Source organism: Mirounga leonina, unplaced genomic scaffold, assembly GCF_011800145.1.
Source record: "Mirounga leonina isolate KUSES-001 unplaced genomic scaffold, KU_Mleo_1.0 Mir_117, whole genome shotgun sequence".
NCBI lineage: Eukaryota > Metazoa > Chordata > Mammalia > Carnivora > Phocidae > Mirounga > Mirounga leonina.
The window spans coordinates 4,358,927-4,385,307 of NW_023270274.1; positions in this window are offsets into that span (position 1 = coordinate 4,358,927).

Consider the following 26,381-nt stretch of genomic DNA (forward strand, 5'->3'; position numbering starts at 1 on the left):
TTTGCTGGAGAGCCATCGGAGACTCCTGTGTTATTAAACCCTGACAACTCGCCATGCCGGCATGTTGATATGTTGGCATCTGCAAAAATGTACTAAACACACTTCCCGCAGTTAGCTGAATTTTCCCTAGTTGTTCTCACGAGCATTTCAGTTCTACCCATGACAAAATGATTTCCATTTCACTTACGTGTTGAAAGAGTCTGTGATCCTCATCCTTCCAATTCTTTTACCAAGTCCCCAAAGACCCGCCTTTAAGAAAAGCACAAAATGTTTTTTCCATTTCTCTGTCTTACAGGGGTGAGATTTGCCCTCAATATAAAAGATTAACCACATGCTGGGGCGCCTGAGTGGCTCAGTCGGTTAAGCATCTGCCTTCGGCTCAGGTCATGATCTCAGGGTCCTGGGATCGAGCCCCGCAACAGGCTCCCTGCTCAGCGGGGAGCCTGCTTCTCCCTCCCCCTCTCCCTCTGCCGCTCTCCCTGCTTGTGCTCTCCCTCTCTCTCAGTCAAATAAATAAATAAAATCTTTTAAAAAGAGATTAATCACATGGGAATCATTATGCTACCATTTTTTAGTCTGCTAATGATATAGCGTATCATAGGAAGAGAACAGGGCTGGTGTACAACCCAAGAGCTTCTCAGAATCTGGGCATTAAAAGGATAATCAGGGGCACCTGGCTGGCTCAGTCAGTAGAGTATGCGACTCTTGATCTCAGGGTTGTGGGTTTGAGCCCCACATTGGGTGAAGAGATTACTTAAAAGAAAGAAAATCTTTCAAAAAAAGAAAAGGATAATCACTGGCTTAGCTATCATGTAAAGCTGTTGCATAGAATTAAAAAAAAAATGTGTAGTAGAATTTTAGAGAGGGCGCCTGGGTGGCTCAGTTGGTTGAGCGACTGCCTTCGGCTCAGGTCATGATCCTGGAGTCCCGGGATCAAGTCCCGCATCGGGCTCCCTGCTCGGCAGGGGGTCTGCTTCTCCCTCTGACCCTCCTCCCTCTCATGCTCTCTGTCTCTCATTCTCTCTCTCGCAAATTAAAAAAAAAAAAAAAAAAGAATTTTAGAGATACAGAGACCCTTAGAAGCAATCTAGTCTAATCATATTTTTACAAGTGAGGACAAATTGAGGCTTTAAAACAGAAAAATCAGTCTATAAATCCCTGGTCTATCATACTCCTGTGTAACTTTGGGCAAAATACTTACCCTATTTTTTTTTAAAGATTTTATTTATTTATTTGAGAGAGAGAGAATGAGAGAGAGCACATGAGAGGGGGGAGGGTCAGAGGGAGAAGCAGACTCCCTGCCGAGCAGGGAGCCCGATGCGGGACTCGATCCAGGGACTCCAGGATCATGACCTGAGCCGAAGGCAGTCGCGTAACCAACTGAGCCACCCAGGTGCCCAATACTTACCCTATTTGTGCCTCAATCTCCTCAGTTGGCTGAAGGAGATAAATGCCACCACTCCCAGGGCATTAGTGAGTACTCAGGCCTCCATTTCTCTTTTGCTGATCCCTATGTACCCAACACCTAGCTTAGCACCTGATAAATAGCGGTGATTAATACATACCTGTGGGAGCATCATGGATGTGAAAGCCTGGCTAATCCATATAGTGTATGCTCAAAAGTGTTAGTTTCCATTCTTGTAAATGACTCCTCTAAGGTCATAGAATAAGTCATCAAATTGAGACCAGAGTCTGAAGCTGATTCCTGTGTTGGTGCTCCTTGCCTAAGAGTGAAGAATGGGGGGAAATGGGCTTAGGAACAGGTCAAGGGGCCCCACAGCTGGAAGAGATTATTCTTTCCTCTGCCTGGGGTAAACTTGAACTGTGACTTTCTGTTATTCCGAGATGAGAGAAATACCCAAGTCAAACACTTCCCTGTCCCAACTTCCACCCATCACAGGAGGGAATCCTGTGGGCAGAGCCAACCACCTCTGACTAATTCATCCCAGGTGCCCACCACCAAGGTTAATAGCGTGCCTGTTCATAAGCAAAACCCAACTCATAAGCCAAGGTGAATAAGAAAGCGGGTGCTTATTGAGAAGCCCAAGAAAACATGTCTATTTTTGCACAAGGCCTTTCTCAATCTTGCAGTGGCAAATCATGCTGTACGTTTGATGCACATGCCCAGTCCCTGCAGAGATCTGTCATTGGCTTGACTTCCATGGCCTTGCTTGCTCTGGTTCGAGGCAGCCATACCAAACCATCTCCCATGTGCACCCCACTGTGGAACAAGCTCAGCTACTGCCCATGCTCGGGACCTGTAAGCTGTCAGCCCTCTTATTCCTTCAGTGGCTCCTTCCTCTGTGCTCCCACAGGACTGGCTTTGCTCCTAGACCCCGGCACCTAGCTCCATCTGCATTAAATTAGATTTCTCCGTATGTGCTTTAACATCCCCCCATGCTCTCCCCAAATCATAGCCACATGTGAGGTTCTGTGGCCCGCCCAGTGCCCTGGTCATGGGAGGAGCCGCATCAACATTTATGCTGGATATATGCCTCTACCCCAAATCCCTCACCATGTCCTTTTTTTCTAAAATCCCAAGTGCTAGCCTGGTCATAGAAAAATCTGTCCATGGGGGTGTGTGGCTGGCTCAGTCGGTAGTGCATGTGACTCTCGATCTCAGGTTGTAAGTTTGAGCCCCACGTTGACTGTAGAAATTACTTAAAAAATAAAACCTTTAAAAAAAAGTTTAGGAAAAAGTCTAACTATGAACAACCTTCTTTAAGTTTTCCCTTTCACCTTTCTATCTTCACATACATACTAACCTTCTGTGTATTCTTAAATCTCAATCCTCCTAGCCAGCTAATCTGAAGCTATGAGAAATCCAAAATAGTCGGTAGTGTAAGGTTGAATCCAAACGTTGTTCTCTCTGGATAGATTGACCAAAAAATAAATGTATCATCAAAACACAGACATTTTTGTGAGTGAAAGGGAGCACTGTAATATTAATAAGGTAATAGGCACAAACTGTACATTACCTTCCTAGAAAACCAGAATGCAGAGTCACACGAACTCTAGTATTGGGTTAATCTGGGGTACATTTTCCAGAAATTTATAAGTGGAAGACCCTGAGGCAAACTGTGCGAAATGAGAGTTTCAGTGAATATGCCTGACTCAAAGGCTGTACTCCAAGGTTGAGTGAGAGGTTTAGACAGTGCACAGTGTCCTCCAACTACACACTTGTTCCTGCATTCTGTGCTGGTAGTCTGGGAAGTGGGGCATAGAAGTAGAACAGCTCATGCGAAAGATCAAGGATGCCCACCCAAAGGAGATGGAGGGCACTTGCTGGAGCCAAAAGCAAGACCCTCAAAATGAGCAAGAGCCTAGACTCATCTGCATTCCTAATCGGAAATGATTGGGAGTGAGAGGGAACCCCCCCCCCCACTGTGCAAGTGGGGGATGGGCTCCTAAGAAGCCTTCTGGGAACTCCTTCACATTGAAGGGAACTCTGTTTTCTGCACGTGTGCAAATGGTGGCCATGGCAGGGAAATTCCATTCCATCACCCTTATGGAGCCTGATTTGCATTCTCAGTTTGGTGGTCCTGAGAAGACATCTGTTATCCACCCAATCTATGAGTCCATACCGATAGAAATAAACAAATAAATAGTATATAGGTGAGGGGCATTCTGCAGAATGCCACATCACAAATGTAGAAGAAATGACGAAAAGAGAGAAGCACCATGAGGCAATCATCATAGCAATAACTGATTCTGGAAAGAATCATTGGTGGATGCCAGTAGAGAAGATCTGATGAGAAACAATCTCACCACAATATAGTAATATAGTATATACTGGTGATATAAAAATAGTAATAGAGTAATGCCATATATGTTAGTAATGTAGTAATAGTAATAGATTATATATTAGTAATGGAGTAATAGTAATAGAATATATATTAGTAAGATAGTAATATATGATGTTAATATAATAATATAGTATATATTAGTAATATTGTAATAGTAATAGAGTAACATCATATACGTTAGTAATGTAATAATAGTAATAAAGTATGTATTAGTAAGATAGTAATATATGACGTTAATATAGTCTAGAACCTCACACCATATAGTAATATTTTACAGGAAAAACAAGAGGAACTTTGCAGTGAGAAACCTGACACACATCATCCTAGCCAAGGGATCAAAATCCAAGCCACCAGGACTGAGACCATAATCATGTCATGTTCCTGATTGACATCTCTACCCGCATGGACTTACCAACTGTCCCATTATTCAGCGTACGTAAACTGGCACTATCATTGCTGGGTTTAGTACTCGAATTGTGCCGAATGTGGCAGCGTCTTCCCCTTCCCTATTCTCTGAGCCCTGCCTCACTTTCCAACACAAGACAGTTTTGAAAGATGGTGGGCACATCCTCTCTCTTGTTGTCACACAGTATTGAAGTAGGGTTGAATTCAGGCTAACCGGGTTTGTTTCGACTTCATCCACGTGTGTGGATGAAAGCAGTGTGCCCAGGGTCTTAGAGTTTATCGAATTCAACCTTCTCTCATTTTCAGATTAGGAAGCTGGGGCTCAACGCAGAAACGACTTGTCCAACAAACCCATTTTATAGAAACCCCTCAGGATGAACCAGAAGAACAGGGCTTCACAGAGACTCCAGTGTAAATGAAAACAGCATGGAGTCCAAGCATGTTCTCTGGGGGAGTCTGCCGCGGTTTGGCTCCTGTGTCTGACCAGGATAGCCCAATAAACCATTTTTATTACAACATGCATAACAGATTTGCCAGCCATCCCCACATTTACAGATGGCCATTAATTTTTTTTCCTAACATAATGCATTCCACTCGCAAAAAAAAAAAAAAAATCCTTATTCGTCATAAATTGTGAGTGCAGAGAGGCAACATTACAAGCATTACAGTTAAACACTGAGAAATAAATGCTCCTCATTATTCCCTCATTTATTATTTCTTGCAGGATTTGAATATATCTTAAAGGATATCTTTGAAAAAGCCATTAGTTTCATTACAAGGCTTCAAAACCTCTCCGGGTCCTTTAACCTATGCGTAGCTGAAGAGGTGCTAAAAAGTAGTCCATACAATGGAAGCTGAGGGATTGCAATATCCAATTAACTGATTTCACTGAAGTTTTTTCATTACAGGAGAACTCTCCAGTCATCCAGGGAGAAAGATACTGAGGATCTTCCCCACAGCCAGAATTTTCATACTAAAAATGACTCTATTGTAGGGAATTCTTCTAAAAAAGCTATTCAATTGAGCAGAGTTTCTATGTAGTAGAAAATGATCAATATGTAGAAGAATGCTTTCCAAACTGACTTTTATCTTTTATATCAATAGACATTACTTAGGGAAAAAAAATCTCTAAGCAAATAAGTTATCTTTGCTAATCTTTTTTTTTTTTTTTTTTCTTTGCTAGTTCCTATGATTAAGCTAGTGTTCTTATGTTCTTCCATGGAGACATTTTTGGGAAATACTGACTTAGGGATCTGATGTTTAAGGAGAAGAGGTGATCTGTGCACTCCATTTTGCAGGGAGAGGAAAATAAGATAGGAAAAGAGCTTCCAGTATTTCGTAGCAGGCTTTGGTGAGCAGCAAACATCACTGGCAAAAATGAACAAGATATTAGAGTTTCTGTTCATCCATTAGACCAATTCAATATATACACTGAATGCCTACTAGGTACCAGAGATGCAAGAAAAGCAGAAAAGACACTGTCTCTGATTAGGAGAAAGATACAATTTAACAAGTAATAAAAGCCAATGATGCCATTACTGTGATCTAGGAAGGAAAGCGGAGAGTGGACCCAGTCCTGTGAAGAAAGGAGAGCAGAGGGGGTTTCCCTGAGCCTGAGTCATGGAAAAACCTCACTGGTGTCCTGCATGTTTTACTGTCATTCAACCAAAAAGAAGAAAAGAATTTTTGAAGTGTGTGTGCCCAAGATTCTTTATAAATAGTAGGTCTGGAATTCAATTCCTGGGGGTCTGGGCCCAGGGCATATTCTTTCTACTGTACCCTCAGAGGGAGTCAAGACACTTTCTACTCTTAATTCTCACAAAACCATTTATTAAGCATCTTTAATGCACAAGAGCAGAGGAACAGAAGGAAAAGGAAAAGATAGAGGACAAATTGGACATGGTTCCCTCCTTCAGAGATAGTTTATATTCCCATTAGGGAAGCTGGGACACGTAATTTCACTTAGAAGCAGAACGGCAGAGGTAGAAACTGATGTGGGACAGTCAAAGGATAGAGAGGTAACTTGTAGCTGAGAAATCAGAGAAGGTTCCATAAAGGTGGCAGCTTGCGAAAGAGACTCTTAAGACCTTGAGGAGAATCGAAGTAAGATGCTCGTGGTCCAGGTGGCTACAACAGAGGGTGCACGTAGGGAGCAGTGAGACAGACAGCTGGGAGGGTCAATGGCACCGGACCCTGGGGGTCCTCAGACCGCAGTGGGGCCATCAGGGCTAGGAATAACAGCACAGGCTGAAGGCCCAGCCTGCACGGTCTTCCTAGGATGCCAAAACACAGGCTTGGTGAAGAGCACCCCACTGGGCAAAGAACTGGAATAACATTACAGCAGGCAACTGGAATTCCTAATTGTAACCCAAGTATATTTTAAGGCACTTTTCACAGTGAACGCTTTGTCAGGAGTTGCTCAAAAGGGATTATATGAAGTAGATGAAGCAGAAAATCACCCATACTCTGAATCAGTAGGAGAACAGAACAGATTTTAATAGATTTGGCTAAAAGAGCAATACTAAGTGATAACAGATATATTCTAAATAGATATTAAATACTAAATTATTCCTATTAGAAATACAGATTTCATGATATTTGGTTCATGTTGGTTTTTTTTTAAGATTTTATTTATTTATTTGACAGACACAGCGAGAGAGGGAACACAAGCAGGGTGAGGGACAGAGGGAGAAGCAGGCTTCCCGCCCAGCAGGGAGCCCGATGCGGGGCTCGATCCCAGGACTCTGGGATCATGACCTGAGCTGAAGGCAGTCGCTTAACCGACTGAGCCACCCAGGCGCCCCTTGGTTCATGTTTTTTAATGTCAGCAAACATCTTTTAATATCTATAATATGCCAGGAGGTATCATATAGGATATTGTGGACACAGAAATGCATAACACAAAATCCTTCATTTAACCGGCTTACAGTTGAGTGGGGGACATTTATAACTTTACAAAGACCAATTTAAAATGGCAAAGCAGACAGGATAGGAAGGGGACATAAGACGAGTACACGCTCACTGGAATTTTTCCCTCTGCCTTCACACTCCTCTGGGCCCTGGGACAGCCTTTCCAATGCCTTGCTAACATATAATATATGTAACCCAGTAATCGGATCTTCTTTCTCCTCACTAAAAAGAAACACAAGAGCTTCAATGGCATCTGCAAACAGCTTTACAGAAGGAACATTTGGAAATGAAATTTAATCCTGTTAAACAAGGATAATGAGATAACAGTGATAAAACTCTGAATATAAAGAGCATTCATACATTTCTGGGAAGAAGAAACTAAGCCACAAAATGAGAGATAAAATTTTAATCCCTTCAATAACTTGGAGAGAGTGAGAGCTCACATATATGAAGGCTCCTATGAGTTAGGTGTGTATAAGACTGATCAGGGGAGTAGTGTCCCAAGGTCACAAACGTGGAAAGTTGCCAAGCCTGGGTTTCCACCCACGCTAGTCTAACCCAGAGTTCATGCTCTTCCTGCTATGTAGACTATTTATCATATGACAGCATGATATTCTCCTTATTGGTCTTCACATTACATCGTGTTTCATATCACTTTTACCCAAGTCTCTGGCACATAGTAGATGTTCAATACAGTTTTGTTAAATGGTTGAAAGACTGACAGCAGGATTAGGTACTGGACTATTCCACCTGCATTTGCTATAATCTGTTTGCAAGCTTCATCCCTCACATTCTCAGCAGGAAGACATATCTTTGAACTTTCCAGCACTCTGCTTAGCATTTTCTAACAGGAGAATCTCCCTAAATGATAATTATTGTTTATTTTTACTTTTTTTTTTCACTCCATTCCAAGCAGATAGCCAGCCTTTATATCCCTTTGCCTCAAATTGTCCTGGGGAAAAGGGAAAAAAGGGGAGATCTCTTGAGACAGAGATCTCTCAAGAGACAGAGGCAATTATTCCTAAATCCCAGAAGGGGTACAGCCATGGGATCCTATGTGTCAGAGGCCACCATATCTGGCTTCGCTTTCAGAACCCAAAGAAGTGATGAGGCTTCTATCCAGTGGTGGGATGGATAGTGCTACTAGGAAGATAGGCACAGCCAGTTTCTCAGGCCCCCAGCACATCACAGAGCCACAGGGTCATGGAGCCAAGCTACCCCATTGCAATAAAGATGTCAAGGGTGACCACAATGGACCACAGATTAAAGGTCCTTCCAACACTTGATGGATACCATGTTCTTGTGCAATCCAAAGAAAGTGGAAGAGCCCCAATCGTCCTTAAAATTCAACCTAGCAAGATTAGGGCTGAGTTTGAATGAATTTATTCAAAATAAATATTTTTAATTGATCACTCTAAATTTGAAAGATTTGGTCTCACCATACTTAAACTTACTGAAGAGAGTATACACAGTTTCTCAGAAACGGAGATGAGAGAGGACATCCATTGGGGACTAAAAGCATAGGGGAATAGGCAAGAGGTACAGTGTTGTCACAGAAGCATTGCCCATCCGTGAGTTCCACAGTGGTAGGGAGGGCTCTCGGGCAGCTCCCTCACCCCAACCAAGAAGATGACTAGACCTCCAAGGAAAATGGTGCTCAGTGCTGCCAGACAGGTCAGATCAGTACAGAGGCTCCAGGTCACGGCAAAGATTCAGGTACCATAGACCTTTCAGAGCTTCCAGGCTCAGGGGTTAGGGCCTCTTGGACAGGAGCATCTTAGTGATACCTGGTGGGTGTGGTCCAGAGGGGCCTTCCAGAATGACTTGCTTTGTGTAGACCCAAGACCTTTATAGTATTGGAAGATCGGTTATATTATCAGGCCCAGTGATGTCTCAGTTTCCTGTGCCCATCATCTTATCATCATGACGATCAGAGTCAGATTAAACCAGATTTAAAGAAAATGCCATCACACAGCATTTCTTGGACAGCCTATCTGATGAATCGAGACTTACTCGCACTGCCATTAATAAGAATTCAGACTTGTGATGTAGGTTCATGACTGCAATAACTGATTTCCTATGCCTGTGGCAAATAGTTATGAGGCGCTTTACAGTTTACAAAGGAATTCAAAGCCATTAGAGGAAGAGGTGGTGTTCTGAGTTCTCACAGGATAGAGTTCAAGTCTATGATTGATGCTCTGGCGAAGAGAGACTTGGACCACACTGTAAAATAAAAAATAATAATTATTATAGTAACAAGCCATTTTTTGTTATTTCTAAATTCTGAAGTAAATTGTCCCAGATGTGTCACAGTGTTTCTGAAATTTGAATAACGGAAATATTCCTTTTAAAAGGAAGGATTTACCTCAGACCTCTCAGAAAATATATTCCTGGACCCTAGGAGTCCTCAGGCTGCCTTTAAACTCATGGTCATATGAAACCAGCCCTGTTATAAGCAGTCGTCTCCCCATGAGAAATTACTACTGTAAGAAGGAACTTCTATCTTTTTTACTGGCAAAACTTTCATTAGGGTTATCACTAAAACGAAAAGGTATGCGTTTTAACTCCCAAGAAAGGCGCTGTCTTTTGAGTGTGCATCTATCGGTTCCAGGAGGTCAAAACTCCTTAATTTGAGGTCCCTATTCTCAAGTGTGGGTGCCCACTCACAGTGCCCACAGCAGCTACAAAGGGAAAGACTCTGAGAGCCAAAGCCGCTGGAGTTAGACAGATAACCCGCTTGGGCCCCAGGAAAGGCCACAGAAACATGATGACCCAGGTAACTCACCCTTGGTAGTTGTGACTTCCCTTCCCTAGTCCTCTACTACCCACACCTGCCAAGATGTCTGCTAACAACTAAGAAGAGAGAAAGGGAAGACAGGGCGGAAGGAAGTGTTTGGCATTACTAGGAAATTGGTGATACGTAAAAGCGTATGGGAGCAGGCAAATAACTTAGTTACAAAAATTGGGTTACAAAGAGGACCCAGAATCATAAGGGACAGGTCAAAAGACGTGTGGGGAGCAACCCTTCATGGAAGAATGGTGTTGGGCAAAACATTTTATTTCTAGAGTTCCCATCTCCTTATCTGTAAGATAAGCAGGTGGATGCGGTATTTGTGAAGATGCATTTGACTTACAATAACTAATATCTGTTTATTGTTCCACGGTTTAAAAAGAAGCACTTCTACATTTATTCTTATTTCATAATCATGACAACTGGTGATTATAATCTCCGTTTTATTAATAAAGAAAGCAGGCCTCGGAGAAGTTAAATCCCAAAGCTAAGAAGGGATGGACTGATGCTGTATCTGACGTCTCCAGTACCAAGGCCCACCCCTTTCTCCTGCAGAGCAGGGCCTAGGGCTCTAGGGCTGCATGGGAGCTGGGCCTTGTGAAGTGGGAACAGAGGGGAACAAAGCCCTGGATCTCTTGACCCTGTCCTGTAAATCCGCCTGGTTTCCTGATTCCTGTTGCCATTCTGGTCTCGACCATCCTGCCTGTTGCCCCAAGTGTCCTTAAGCCAATGGGTTTATTCCAAATATTGTGGAAAGCTCAGATGCCTTTTCATACCTCTATCTATTCATTCAGTACCCCCAGCACATCCTCCCCACTCTAATCTCTGTCTACTGTTACCCAGTTCCCCAGGTTGCTAGCCTTGACCGAGCCGGCTGCAGAAATGTGAGCACAGTGCCGCAGAATGGGGATCCTATTTCAGAGATAGCCAGCTCGTTTCTCCACCGCGAGATTTCATTAGGATAGGGAGGAGGCTGACTGCAAGTGATGCCACTCTCATGGAACCATCTCTCAATACCCCACAGCTGGTGATTATATAAACCTATTGAGGGGTAAGCTTCTGATCACATGAATATAGATTAGAGGAACAGGTACAGCAGAATCTGAGTCCTATCTAAACTGGCATGTAAAACTCCATTGAAGTTATCATTCCTGAGGATTTTTATTTTCAACATTTTTTACAGTGCATTAAACCAAGTCAGACTTGCAAAGCTGTAACAAACATTGTCTTCTAAGAATTTAGTTCCTGTGGCTTTGGACAAAAGAAAAAAAAAAAATTGATGAGCCCAGAGTGGATGCATATTTACTCCAACTAAAGCCACAGTGAGGTGACAGAATCTGGTTTTCACTTAAACTAAAGTCCTACAGAATAACAATAATAATGTATCCAAGCACTGTGTGCAGTGTTTAGTAATTCTCTGAGAATCTTCCCCCAGTATGCTGGCAAGAAATGTATATTCCTTTGAAGGAGCTGGAAATTCATTCAACTCTCTGTGCTATTAAATTCTTGTCTAGTGAGGAGTACAACTATTAGACACCTTGTATCTCTATCATTTCAGCACCCTGTAAACCACAGTCAAGAAAAATCTCACAGTACGATTCTAGAGCGACAGCAACAACCACAGGAATAGCAATGTCTCTAACTCTACTGCCAAAATCCCATGGCCTGGGAGAGTGAAGTTGGCCTTACAATATACACAATCACTGTCTCTTGACAGAAGTGGTCCAGTTCCTTTTCAACTCTGCATGTGAGGGTAGGGAAGACAGTTAGGAAAGGCATGAACAGTGAAGCCTCTGTTCCACAGCATATTGCTCCTGACATTACTTTTTCAGAGAAAAACCATTATTTTATGTATTCCACACATCACAAGTTTCATCATCCTATGATTATAAAACACGGCAGTAACCCTTTCTTCATCCTGAAGTTATCATGACCTGGAGTCCCCACTGTCCTGACCAATTGTTGGAAACTTTCCAGGGAAATGCAAATTTAAAATATCCCCATATCCACTAGAATGACTAAAATGAATTTTAAAAAAGAAAGAAGAAGCTGAAAATGCCACATATTGGCAAGGATGTAGAGCAACAGGGATTCTCCTACATTGCTGATAGGATTGCAAAATGGTAGAACCACTCTGGAAAATAGTTTGACGGTTTCATTCAAAACTTCATATATACTTACTATGTGATTTAACGACCCCAAGAAAAATAAAAAAAGTATCCACACGGGACTTGTATATGAATAATCATACCAGCTCTATTCACATCACAAAAATTAGGAATAACCCAAGCATTCACCAATGGTTGAACAGATAGATGAATTGCTGTATATTCATACAATAAAATACTACTTATCAATAAAAAGGAGTAAATTACTAATGTCCACAGCAACATGGTTAAATATTAAAAACATCACACTAAGCAAAAGAAAAAAGATACATAGCAGTTCATCTTGTATGACTTCAAATATGTGAAATTCTGAGAAAACCAAAACCTAATATATAATAACAAAAGCAGACCAATGATGGCCAGAGTAAAGGTAGAAAGGGTTTTGACCACAGAAGGAATAACATAACTTTTCGGGGTGATGGGCTATCTTAACTATGGTGGTAGTTGTGCCTTCTCCTAGAGCCTATGATGTCCCTTTTTTATTGGCTTCTAGGTTCTATCCAAACTGGACAAAGAATGACGCCCTGTTCTCGGGAATGACCCTCACACATCTCTGTGGCTTATAGTCCTATCTAACCATCCAACAGCCCAAAGGAGAGGAAATTCCTTCCCTCATCCCACATCCCCTCTCCCACCCTCATCCTCTCCTCTGTGCAAGAGTAGCTTCAAGATTAACATCCACCCTTGATAAGCCAGAATAGGAAATATCATCCATTATATTCAAGAGAAAATGAACCAACGTGCTGTTTGCTGTACAAACTGAATTAGAAATCTCAATAGTTTATATCCCAAGGACTAGGTTGTTCAGGATTTACATAGATTCCATAGTGTGGTCCCCAAGTCATGTTTCTTCAGCATATTGTAAAATGAAAGTAAGAAAACCACACCCCTCCAGGAAACAAATATTTTTAATAACAACCACACATTAAATGTGTGCTCAAGAGTACATGAACACACATGTACCCACAATATTCTCAAAGAAAGCAATAAATATTCTCCCACAAAAAAAAAAATTAGATCCAGATTTCAGGAAAATCTATTTCTCTAGCAGTAGTTGAGTCTTCTGCTAATACACTCAAATTTATATAACTAGCAAAACACAGGAAAAGAGGAAAACAGGTTCAAGAGGAGGGAGGTGGAAAAGACACAAAGCAATAGATCCTGGGTGAGAAAATGCATTAAAAGTTACAGCTGTGTAATGGTCCTTTGGCATCAGTATGATCATGGTTACAAATGCAGGTTACCTTGATGATCCAGGATAAAAAGCTATACAGATGGATATAGATATGTACATATATACATATTTATAGACATTTGATAGATGGATACAAATATATACATATATACATATTTATAGACAGTTGATAGACAGATATAATATCAATATAGAAATGCAAGTTGTTGTAAAGAATTCCTGACTCCCCACACACCATGTCTACTGGTCTTCAGGAGTAGATTCCGGTTTGAGGAGCACTGTTATAGGGACTTTTTTTAAACATGAGAAAAGAAAATCTCTGTCTCAGTTCCATTAAAATGGAACAATTGGCATTTCCAACTCTATGAGTAACATAAACTACACAGTGACCTCTTCATAACAAAGCTAACATAATCTGAGTTTAAAAGCTGGACATAATCCAGAATTTTAGAAACAACCAGAGACATGTAGTATCTCAGACAGAACATCAGACTTCTTTTTCTTTTGTAGCAAAGTAAACAAGCCTAGGAATAAAACTGACGTCTGCTGCTCACCTACTAAATGCCAGGCATTTTGTATACACATTACATATATTACCATATGCAATTTAATATATTCTGTAATTTAGCAACGAAGAGATAGCAACCAGCAACCAAAGGTGGTAATTTGAAATCATCCTACACTATTACAGGAGATACAGAGGGAACTTAAAAATCTTCCGTGAAAATTCAATAGAAGATTCTCTATATTCCCAGAAAGATTTATTTCTGATGTGGTATTCTTATTAATCTCCATTTTTCTCACTAGACTCTAAGCTCCATTAGGGCACTGGTGAAATCTGGATTTTGCTCACCACTTGGATCCCCAGTTACTAGCACATGGACTTTTGTGCAGTAAAGACTCAATAAATCATTGCTAGATAAATGAGCAAAGAAATTGTTGTTGATTTTTCCCATATTGATTATAGTCATAGGTGATTTTTTCAGTTTGAATAAAGATTACTTAAATTCTTCCCTGTGGAAACAGAAAGCAGAATATTAACAATAACACCTGAAAACTGAACTATGGAGTTACGAACAGGACCTAAAAATAGTTTCGTCTGATAACAACTTCATCAAACAAATGTTAGACTCTGTAAAGCCTCCCTCTTGAAGACACAGGGCAAAACAACTTGTTCACAGTTGTCAAATAACACTCTTAACCAAAACTAAGTGGAACAAAGCCCGACAGTGAGATATTGTTGAATCGAAGTCCTGGTTACATAATATCTTTCAAGAAAATGAATGTTTTCCAGATTAACCTGAATGCCAAAGATGGAGCTACAAACATAATTATGGTTGATATTTTTGTTCACCTGCTTAACAGATAGTTAGCAATAAGCAATTGTCTCATTCAGAATGATTCAGTTTTTGGAAGAGAAGAAGAGAAATGGCTCACAGTATTGACAGAAAACATGACTACCATTTCTTCTTCCATTTATGCTTTCCTGCCCTCTTTGGTGGTAAAGATCTAATTCAGACTTGAGTTCCAAGGAATATATGACTCATAGTCTTGAGAGAAGATAAAGATAGATCACTACTGAATCATTTGGTAGATCCAACAGTATAACTACTTGGAAAAGAGCTTAATGATAATAAAAATCACACTATAATAATAAATTTTTGAAAGATTTACTTATTTATTTTAGAGAGGGAGGAGGGGCAGAGGAAGAGAATCTTCAAGGAGACTCTCCCCACTGAACGTGGAGCCTGACACGGGATTCTATCTCACGACCCATGAGATTATGACCTGAGCCAAAACCAAGAGTCGGACACTTAACCCACTGAGACACACAGGTGGCCCTCTAATAATAAATTTTGATTAACATTACTGAATGATTTTATGGACCAAGCACTGTTCTAGTTGCTGGAGAAAAATCAGTGAACTCAACAAGGAAAAGCAAAAACAGTGTTCATGGAGCCTGCCTACCAGAAATAGAAAACTTCCTCCTGATCACACATGCTCACCGCAGCTCTACTTTGAGGCTTCAGATGAATACTAAGAAAAGAGGAGAGAAAAGTTGTCCTTGGTAATTTCCAAAATAGAAAGTAGGGAACTGAATTCCCCAGTTGCCTCTAGTTACCCTGCATCTCAAAGCCATTTAATCATCTATGGACACTTTTAAGCACATAGCTATTTCTTACACTTTGAACTAGAAATTGGACAAGAAATAAAAAATAGTCTTTTATTGAAAAAAGATTAGAGTCTACTGCTTATAATTGGGAAACCAAAGGCTAATTTTTAATGGTGTGAGTTCAGTTGTTAAATCAAATGGTTTATTCTTAGTTCTCACGTTCTGTTGACCTAAGAGCAACATTTGAAATAGTGGATCTCATTCTCTCCTTGACAGATTTTCCTCACTTGCCTCTCAGAACATTTCACTGTCTTTGTTTTCTTTGTATCCCCATGATCATTCCTTCTTAGTATCTTTGGATGAGTCCTTCTCTTATCCTGGAACTCTTTAAAATGGCAATGCCCCATGGTTTGGTCCTAAATATTCTTTTACTCTATTCCACCTAACTCTGTTGGGACTCTGCTACAATCCTGTGGCTTTAAATACCAACCATAGAGTCTTGACAAATAGCTGGTATCAGATTTATGCACCCACTATAAACAATAAAAAATATTTAAACAAGATGTATCAAACAACTATTTGTAAGCATTGGACAGCAACTAATAGTGGGCTATAGTTCTTGAGAGAGGGGAATTAAATGAGATGAGCCCCATATTCGCTCTTCTTTCTCCATGGAACATTTTCCAAAACAGCCCTGCAGGAAAATAGAGCTCAAACAAAGAACAGAAGTCTGACAATGGAAACAGAGATTAAAGCTTGGAAGTAATAACGTATCTAAGATTTAGGGGTAGGTTAAAAGAGAGAAAAAAGCCACAGAGCAATATCCCCAAAAAGGTCCACATAAAATACCCTTCTAGTCTTTGGATAACTTCTACACCTCATATATGCAGATGAAGGTTCCAGGAGGCCTAAATGGGAGTAGCTCTTGGGATATTGAGTACTGAAGAGGGATTTCAAGATCACATAGCTTTGGAGAGAAGTGAGGGTGTGACCCAGACAAACCTCAACCTTGGCAAACAACAGAAACATTTAATTGTGACCAGAAAATGCAATGTCCCAGCAACAATCACCATATGCCTGGATTAAGAACACATTCTAGGACAAAGGGACTCATTCAGATACACCTACTCCACGGTAGACCAAAATAAAAATCAGCTCAAAGTAGTTAGGCCAAAGTGGTCTGCCACAGGTAATTGCCTGTCAGAAAAAACTCAGTATTTTTTTTAGAAGAAAATAACATAATTCAGACCCTACAGCACTTCATGCATAATGTCTAATATAAAATTGAAAAATAACAGCCATATGAAGAGAAAGGGAAAAGTGGCTGATAATCAAAAGATTATATCATCAGTGGAACTGTACAAAGATATGTTCCCATTATGGAGTTAGCAATTAAACACTTTAGAAAAAAAAAAATGTTAAACAGAATAGAGGAATGGATGGACAAAAAATATCGAAGGATGTAATATTTTAATCAAGAGTATGAAACTCTGAAAAAGAATTAAATTAACATTCTAGATCTACAAAATGTGATTTCTGAAATTAAGAGCACATTAGATAAATTTAACAACAGATTGCATAGGGATGAATATGACATTAGTAAACTTGAAGACAGGTCAATAGAAAATGTTTACACTAAAGCACACAGGGAAAAATAAATAGGAAAACAAAAAATATCACAATATGTGAGACACAGTTGAAACGATTAACATATATATAAATAGAGTTCTAGAATGAAAAGAGAGAGAGAATGGGACAAAAACAATCAGTATTTGTAAAAATTATGACCAAGTATTTTCTAACTCCTTTGAAAGACATCAACATACATCTGGAGATATACTTACATATCAGTAGATTAGGTAGGTTATAGATCGATCAATAGGTAGATAGATAGACATCATCATAGCCAAACTGATGAGACCAAAGATCTGAACAAAAATTAAATCTTTAAAGCATCCACAAAAAGAAGATACAACCAATTAGAGCTAATTTTATAAAAGAAATTATGAAAGTCTGAAGACAATGGAATGAAATCTTTTAAGTGAGGAGAGGTGTGGGGAGGGTGTCAACCTAGAGTTCTACAATAAGCAAAATTAATTTCAAAATTGAAGGCCAAATAGCATGTTCTCAGTGTGGTGTTGTAAATCGTTTGTATCTTGACCATATCAACATCAGCATCCTGGTGTGATATTACACTCTTGTTTTGTTAGACATGCCCTTTAGGGAAACTGAAGAAATGGTCATGGGATCTCTATGTTATGTTTTAAAACTGCATGTGAATCGTGGATCACTACATCAAAAACTAATGATCTATTGTATGGTAACTAACATAACATAATAAAATAAAATTTTTAGAAAATAAATAAATAAAACTGCATGTGAATCTACATTTATCTCAAAGTAAAAACTTTAAAGTTTCAGACAAACAAAAGCTGAAACATTTGATGCCAGCAAACCTGAACAACAAGAAATATTAAAGGAAGTTTTAGGATTAAGAAAAATGATTACATCTAGGAGCATGACAATGTAAAAAAGAATGTACAAGTCGAGAGAGAGTAAACATATGGGTAACTGTAAAAGATTATCAGTTATTTTAAGCAACAATAATAACGATGTTTTGTGGAACTTACAGCATATGTAAAAGAAAAGCTTTTGAGAATAATAGCAATATAACACCAACATAAGGTAAACTGGATGCATTTTATAATTTAGACAACACTCACTGAAAGAATTATACTAACGAGTTATTATGATAAAGCTAATAGAAGACAAAAGTTGATTAATAATAATTTTTAAAACTTGAAAAACCCAAAAGAAATCTTAAGAAGAGGAACATAGAAAGAACAGAAATGAGACAAATAGAAAGTAAATAGCAAGGTGTTAGATTTAAATTCAACCATACCAGCAGTTGTGTTTAATATAAATGAATTAAATACTCCAAATAAAGGAAAATATTTAGAGAATTGGTTAAAAACCAAAACAAAATAATTCTGCTTGGAAAAAGCATGGCCTTCCCCCAGCCCACCAGTTCAACATGATGGAAATTCCACTCTGGGTGGGTATGGACAAGAGGATGGGACTCCCTCTTTCCCATGGCTCCCAATCAAAGGATACAGTATCTCCCTAGGAGGGGCAGGCCATCAGCATTTTTATATCCCTCGCCCCCACCCAGCTACATGTTGTTGTGACTAAATTGCATGTGAATGGAACAAGGAGGTTGGGGACTCTGTTTCTCCAAGCTGTCCCATTGAACAGGGCTTCTACCCTAGGTACAATAGGATGTGACCTCAATTGCCATTGCTTCGGTTCATTGTAAAGGTCCCACATCAGGAGAGGCAGGTCGGTAAGACCAGAGCCTACTGCCTCCACCCAGAGACCTGCTCATAAAGCTGGGGTCTCATTCCAAGGGAATCAGCCACTGTTCCAGTCTCCAACTCTGCAATAGTTGCTTAGAGATTTTGCTCAGGAGTAAGGCAGACCAACATAACAAGATAAGAAGTTCTCCCCAAAGAAATTGCCCTTATTTGGTGTGTGAAGAGATTCAAGCCTAAAGACGCTCTCAAAAACAATGAAGATATTGGTGGTAAGCAATTAAGACATTCATAAGAGCAAAGAGCTAAACCACAGGCCAGATAGTTTACCAGGAAGAACAAGGCAAGGGGACAGCCAGGGAGTGCTCTCCTGACGTCAGAACAAACTCCAAGCACCAGCCTCAAAAATAGCCCTGCAAGAGGGATCCAGGTTTAATCAGATTAGACTGCAGAAACACTTATGCCCAAGGACATTGTTAAAAACAATAACCAGTCAGCAGTTAGTGCACCAAAGAGCTGGGTGTGAGACCAAAAGTGGCAGACAGCTTAACAGAGAGAATCAGAAAGACACAGTTAAAGAGAGCCCTGCAGAAACCACTGTCATCAAATGACCATCCAAGGCAGAGCCCACAGTAAAGGGACATCAGACACTTCACACTATATGGGAAATAGACTTCACTGAAATCATCTACAGAGGTCACTAGACAAATACATAAGCAAACAACATCAAGCCAGGTAGGGTGCAGAGTGGGGGGGAATAGGAATCAGTAAAGAGCATTGTTAAAATATATCATCTAAGATGTCCCCCTTTTAATAATAATTTAAAAAATAAAACATACAAAGAGACAAGAGAATGTGATCCATACTGTTGCCTAAAAGGACATGCTATTGGATGGATCATTCAGTTGACATTGAAATTGTCTCTAATTATAGAAAGCCTGGAGCAGAGGGAAAACCAATAAGCCTCACACATTTATGGGACTCTTGCAAGGTTCCAGACATTTTGGTCTGCATGCTCTGACTTTGTATTTCTTATTTCATCTGATTTCTTTCTTTTTATGAATGCAAAGTGTGTGTGTATGTGTGTGTGCGCGCGCGTGTGTGTATGAAACAATTTATCATATTAGACTTGTCCAATACTCTTTACCCTCTTCCTTATCACTGGATATTTTTAACCATGTGCCCCAAATTCTGCATCCTGATTTTAATGTTATTTGATTTTTTAAAGGCCATTATTCATTGCCTTTATCCTGACTTTGTTCTTCCATCCATTTCATTCACTCTACCTCCAATACTTTATTAACCTATCGTGCATGCCATATTGTTCAAACAGAAAATTGAGATTTATTGCATGACAAGTATGAATTAGGTTAGGAAGATTATACAGTATTAGAAATGAAGATTATCCTATAAACTCTGAAACACAGATTCACCACAGGTATTAAAATAATCATAAATTTATCTTTGCTAGGGATTCTTTAGTCACCATATTCACTTTCATAATTACTTGATAATATGTCATGCCCATTTGCATTCGAGGGCACCAAGCCTCAGCATGTTAACTGACCTCCCCAAGCTATACATCTTGTTGTGATTAAGGTTACTATTCATTTTGTCTGTTTTAAAATCCCTTGTTCTTCCCAAACTGTCAATCTCATAAAACTTTGCTTAGAGTACCATTTCTGGCTTCTTCATGATTACTGATCCCTTTCCTTAAAGACATCAGAATCTGTAGGACAACAGTGCTGCCAGCCTCTGATAAGCCTCTATGCTCAGTTCTCAGTCATGGTCTCAGATGCCACATTCGTGTGATCCAGATCCTCATTTCCATTCCCTGATCTGCCTCTAATCTGCAATTCCAACAGATTGTAAATCCCAACTATTGTCTTGCTACTGGCATATCTAGCCCCTCCATGGAGCTTAATGAATTATGATAATGGCTAACATATGACAGAGCAACTTAAAAAAAAGGATTACATTTAAATATTTACCGTATAATGCCAACATCCTGAGTATATCAAATACCTCTTAGACATAAGAAAATGTGTTTGGCAGTATCAGTGAACACGATATTTTAAAAATCGAACAGCTGGGATGAATATGTTTAACATCAGCGTTACGATGAAGAGGGCTATTATATAACACCAATGAGAGGCTCTGAGAGGCCAAAAAAAGTAGTGGAACTTTTACAGAATTTTTTGTTAATGGAAATGACATTGGGAATTATCTGCTTTAATACTACCTTATTAAAAGGGAAATTATGCTCCAAAAAGGAGCAAGGAGCTGTCAAGTAATTAATGACAAAGTAGAATTGGAAAAAAATTTTTTTCTTTGTGATCCCTCAACCCCTCCCATCCCCCAGTCATTCCATCATCCACACAGTTTATCTGGAATATAAAAAGGACATGGTACTCCTCACTTGCTTAAAAACCTGTGATGGCAACTTGTTTTCCAGGGAATAAATTTAGACTCCTTAGTGTGATTACTGAAGTCCTACACAACCTACCTCAGTCCACCTTGCAATTGCCAGCTCGTCTTCTCCAACCACACTCTACAGGAGCCCCAGGTGAGCTGTGATTTCCTAAACACCGGGGCTCCTTCTTTTCCTCTGTCCAAAACTCTGTTGTGTGCTGTCTGACCTCCCATCTGGTTGCTAATTGTCTGAAGGCAAGAATCAAATTTTAAAGACATCATTAATCCCTCTTAAAATTAGCAGAGCTCCTGGAAAATAGTAGATGTTCAAATAGTTAGAAAGTATAAAAGTAGTTTTCAGATTAAGGAAAGAAACTGGGACAAATACAATTGATGTTCTGTCAACCTCACACATTTTCCAATTTCCCCACCCCAGTTTCCATTCAGAGTAGGTCCCAGTGTCACCAAATGCAAAGGGCTTGCCACTTGCGGTGCATCGGCCAATAGATCAGCCCAAGTCCTTTTGGTTTGAGCAAATAATTTTTATTACTTGCAGCAGCAAGTAAGGGAACTTGCTCTCAAAGCACTGTCTCCCTCTGGGGTCAGTAGAGGAAGCCTTTATTTAGTGTATCACAGAGCAGGGAGCTCACATATACATTAAAGAATATATATATAGTCTATCACTTAGGCATTTTGGTTCAATTGTGCATGCCTATCACATCAACATGCTAGTGCATGCATCGTATTTTAAAAAAATAGTGGAAAACCTCACCCATCAGAGGCGATCTTAGCATTCTAATGAGCTAAAGATAACTTTAGGACAACTCAGGAGTGCTCCTGCACAGCTCCTCAGCCCCAAACCAGCTCAAACTGGCTCACGTAAGGCGCTATCAGGTCAAACATCTAACAAGGAGCTATTAGATGAAACACCTAGCTGGGTGTCTTCTTGGTGGGAACTGCTGAATCTGCAAAACAAAACATGTTCCTTCCCTGTTTTTGTCCCATTCCCTTTGTGCCTTCTGCTAATAGCTTTCAGCCCTCTGATCTGAGTAACTTCGCCACCTTCATAGCTCATTGCATCATAGTGAACACCAGCTAGAAGGGTCTTAGCTTTACCTCTTTTAGCTTGATGACTGAACAGGTTGGAATATAGGGAGAACTGAGTAAAGCCTGACATGCAAACTGAGCCAGGTGGTACCAAGACAGAAAAGCCAGATACTACTCCCAGGATGGTACCACCAACTGTCTCTGACCCTGCTGAGAGGTTCCCAATTCTAGATTTTTCTTCTAGGGTAATAGCAGGTCCAATGCATTAGCTTGGAAAATGAATAATACTTAGTTTGCTATTGCCAATAAGGAGTAAAATTGGACAACTGTGCATTCTATTTTATAGTTTACAATTTCTCATATGTGATCTTATTTAATTTTTATAACAAATGTGGAAATGGGAGTATAGCAAGTTTAACATATTCCAAAAATCGGGTAGCTCCTAAGAAAGGGGAATAAATTGTACACAGGGGAGGGTATGTCCTATGATGAGTGCTGTGAATTGTATGAGACTGACGAATCACAGACCTGTACCCCTGAAACAAATAATACATTATATGTTAATAAAAAATTTAAAAAAAAGAAAGGGGAATAATTGTAAAACTTTTCAGAGAGTTCCATTTTGAGCACAACAGTGGAGGAGGCCATCAGGCCCACTCTCCAGTGAAACTGGTGAGAATTCCTTATTAACAATAACAACAATGTCTCTGGAAATGGTTCTAAAAGCATACATCAAATGAATAAATATTTATTAAAAAAATGTACTGAAACTCAGAAAGAACAGCAGGAGTCTGTGGTACTCGAACCAAGACCCTGCTCCTTCCTTCCACCTTCATAGCTCAGTGGCATTAAAAACTTCCCTCTGGACTGTTGCAATCAAGAACACAGGCCTTCTCTCACCCCCATCAAAGGGCTGTCTTAAGAGGGGCAGGACACCAGCATTTCTCATTCTCTCTCCACCACCTACTGCTGATACTACCTTCCAAGTAAGTGAAGCTAAGAGGTAGGGACTCTGTTTTTCGGCCCCCAAGGTGGGGCTTATGCTCCTCAGGTGTGGTGCTACTGAGAACCCTGGGGGTCTGATCACCCATACCCAGGCTCACAGGGTGGAGATTACATGCTGGCGGAAGCAAACCAAGAAGACTGACACCAAGTGCTCAGCATCCAAATTGGGTCACTGAGAGAAAACCTTGCCACAGTTCCCACCCACAGCTCCAAAGCCCAAGCTCAGAGACCTCATCTTGTGGGAGGAGGGAAGCAGCCATAAAACAAAGAACTCTGAATCTTTTCCCAAAAGAACTGAGAGGGTGTGGAAAAGTTCAAGCTTAAGGGTGCTCTCAAAAACAATGGGGGTGGTAATGAAAGACAATTAAGGAGAAACCAATAGATTCATCACATAGAAGCTAAACACCATAAGCTGGCTAGTCTCTTGGAAAGAACAGGATAAGAGACAGCTCAGAGGATTACTCCCTGGGTCAAAACAAATGTCAAACACTGACCTTGGGAACTATCCCTTAAAAGCAGTCCACATCTGACTGAATTGTTTTGTGGACCACATGCCTCAGAGCATTGTCGAAAACATTCAGCCAGCGATTAGTGAAGCTTAGTAGCTTCCCTTGGTCAGGAAAAGAGATAGTCAAAGAGAGCCCTGCCCACACCACAGTCCACCCAGCATGACTGTGGGTATTACCCAAACCCATAATCCTGAGGAGCACTATCAGAGGCTTCACACTACAGGAGGGAAATAAATTTCCTTAAAATAACACAGCCAGCCACTAAAAGATTAAGCAAGATAAAAAGGCAAATAACAATAACAAGCTCTGGAAGAGAGGACCAGAGCCCAGAGTTGGTATAAGATAGTATCTCAAATGTCCAGTTTCCAACACAATTCATAAGATATGCAAAGGAAAAGAAAAATATTACCTGTGCACCAGAAAATTATAAAGTACGTAAAACAAACCACCTGTGAGAGTGGCTAGATATCTGATTTAACAAAGACTTTGAAGTAGCCATCAAAAATATGTTCAGTAAACTACAATAACACTAAATGAAAGATGTAATGGTAGGTATAAAGACAATGCTTGAATTCTTTTTTTTTTTAAGATTTTATTTATGTATTTGACAGAGAAAGACACAGCGAGAGGGGGAACACAAGCAGGGGGAGTGGGAGAGGGAGAAGCAGGCTTCCCGCAGAGCAGAGAGCCCAATGCTGGGCTCGAACCCAGGACCCTGGGATCATGACCTGAGCCCAAGGCAGACACTTAATGACTGAGCCACCCAGGCGCCCCTAGTTCTCGAATTCTTGAAATAACTCAATTAGGGAGGTTAGTTCCCTACTAGACAGATGAAGACATGGACACTCAAATTCAAGAACTTCCCTGGGGTCCCAATATAAGGGGTGGATCTTTACAAAGAGGGCTTGAAGGGAATCTGTATTATGAACATTTCTGTATAACTATATTTCTGGATAACTAATCTGGAGGAAAGCTTATTCTAAGGATTTGTCTGACTCCAAGAGAAGAAGGCCTAAAATCAAAGAACACATGCAGAAGAACCACATATTTTCACAGACATTCTCTAGAAGTCCAGACAGATGCTTGAACCATTTCTTGTCCTCTGTCTCATAACCAGACTTTCATATCTTGGCAGTTACATATAGTGAGACTCGCAGAGAAACCACCTGATATTTATTTTAGAATCACAGTGCATTGGCTTAACTAAATGTGTTTTAAAAGCCCCCAAATAATGAAATTGTTTGTCAATCCAAACTGTTGGCAGACATATTGTGTCTAATGTCTTCTTGGATCTGATTGCTTTCTGGACCTGGCGTTACAAACACAACTGATTTCAGGGCAGAGCTGGTAATCTAAATATGGTGCCATAGCAAAGTGCAACAGGGGTGGGTGGGACCTGCGGCTAACCACACAGCCTTGCCATGTGCCGGTCAAACCCACACTGCAAGTGGTCACTTTGCAATCCTAGTCTAAGAGAATGGCCTACAACCCCCCCTTGCCTATTATGGGACTCCTCTTCTCCTCTCAGCCCTGAGGAGGAGAAAAGAAAAGTGGGTGTTGCCTCACCCTTCTTCCATTTAACAAAGGATTTAGGCCAGCAAGCATTTATTTACCTCTCCGAGACACGAGGCCATCCGGAGAGGATTGCAAAGCTGAATTCAGTAACAACAACAACAACAATGGAAACAGGACAATGAAACTGTCCCTATCCTGGAACAGCTTGGTTCTGCCGTCAGACGGACTCGCAGGGGCCTGGACAGCGCATGATGAGTTCTGTCATGCCGGCAAACAGCAGTGAGCGAATTCACGCAGAACATAAACACAATTTGAACCAAGAGCACTCCGAGTTAGTATCTGCAGTGACTTGACTTCAGGCTCTGAGAGCAGGAGAGGGCTCCTGGAACTCAGAGACATGGGACGCTGCGGAGGTCAGAGTTGAAATTTCTGCTGCATGGAGAGTCACAAACATGCTTCCCAAGTGTCTTCTCAACTCCTGGTTTATTTCAGTGCTAAGTCCTCTTCATCACAGTGGCCAGCTCAGTCATCTCTCATAACATGGAGGTTGCTCACCACAAGCACTGGATTTTAGACCCCGGGAGTGGGGTGCACTGTGATGTTCTGGGCCAAGCCCCCTGGGGTCTGGGCGGCCAGGGTCCATCCACACTTGTAAGTGGTGTGGTGAAGGTCAGAGCTCCATTTCCTATCTCAGAGTTCTTTTCCTTTTCCAGCTTTCCTTATCTGAATTACTCCCTGTGTTAATATATATGCTGCATTTTGCTATGTAAAAGTTTTAATTAAAAAAAATCCTTTCTCATAAGTAAACTGTGAGCTCACTGGGTAGTTACGCTTTGGCTGTGCCTCTTTGCCCAAGCACCTGCGTAGTGGGTGCTCCCGAGTCAGTGTGGGAACTGGAGGCGATTTTGAATCCTCAGTGATCTGACAGCAGTAATTCAAGGAGAAGTGACCTCCAAATCAATATGTGCACATGAAATATTAAGATTATTTCAATGTCCTGGGCGCCTGGGTGGCTCAGTTGGTTAAGCGACTGCCTTCGGCTCAGGTCATGATCCTGGAGTCCCTGGATCGAGTCCCGCATCGGTCTCCCTGCTTGGCAGGGAGTCTGCTTCTCCCTCTGACCCTCCTGACCCTCCCCCTCTCATGTGCTCTCTCTCAGTCTCTCTCTCTCAAATAAATAAATAAAATCTTAAA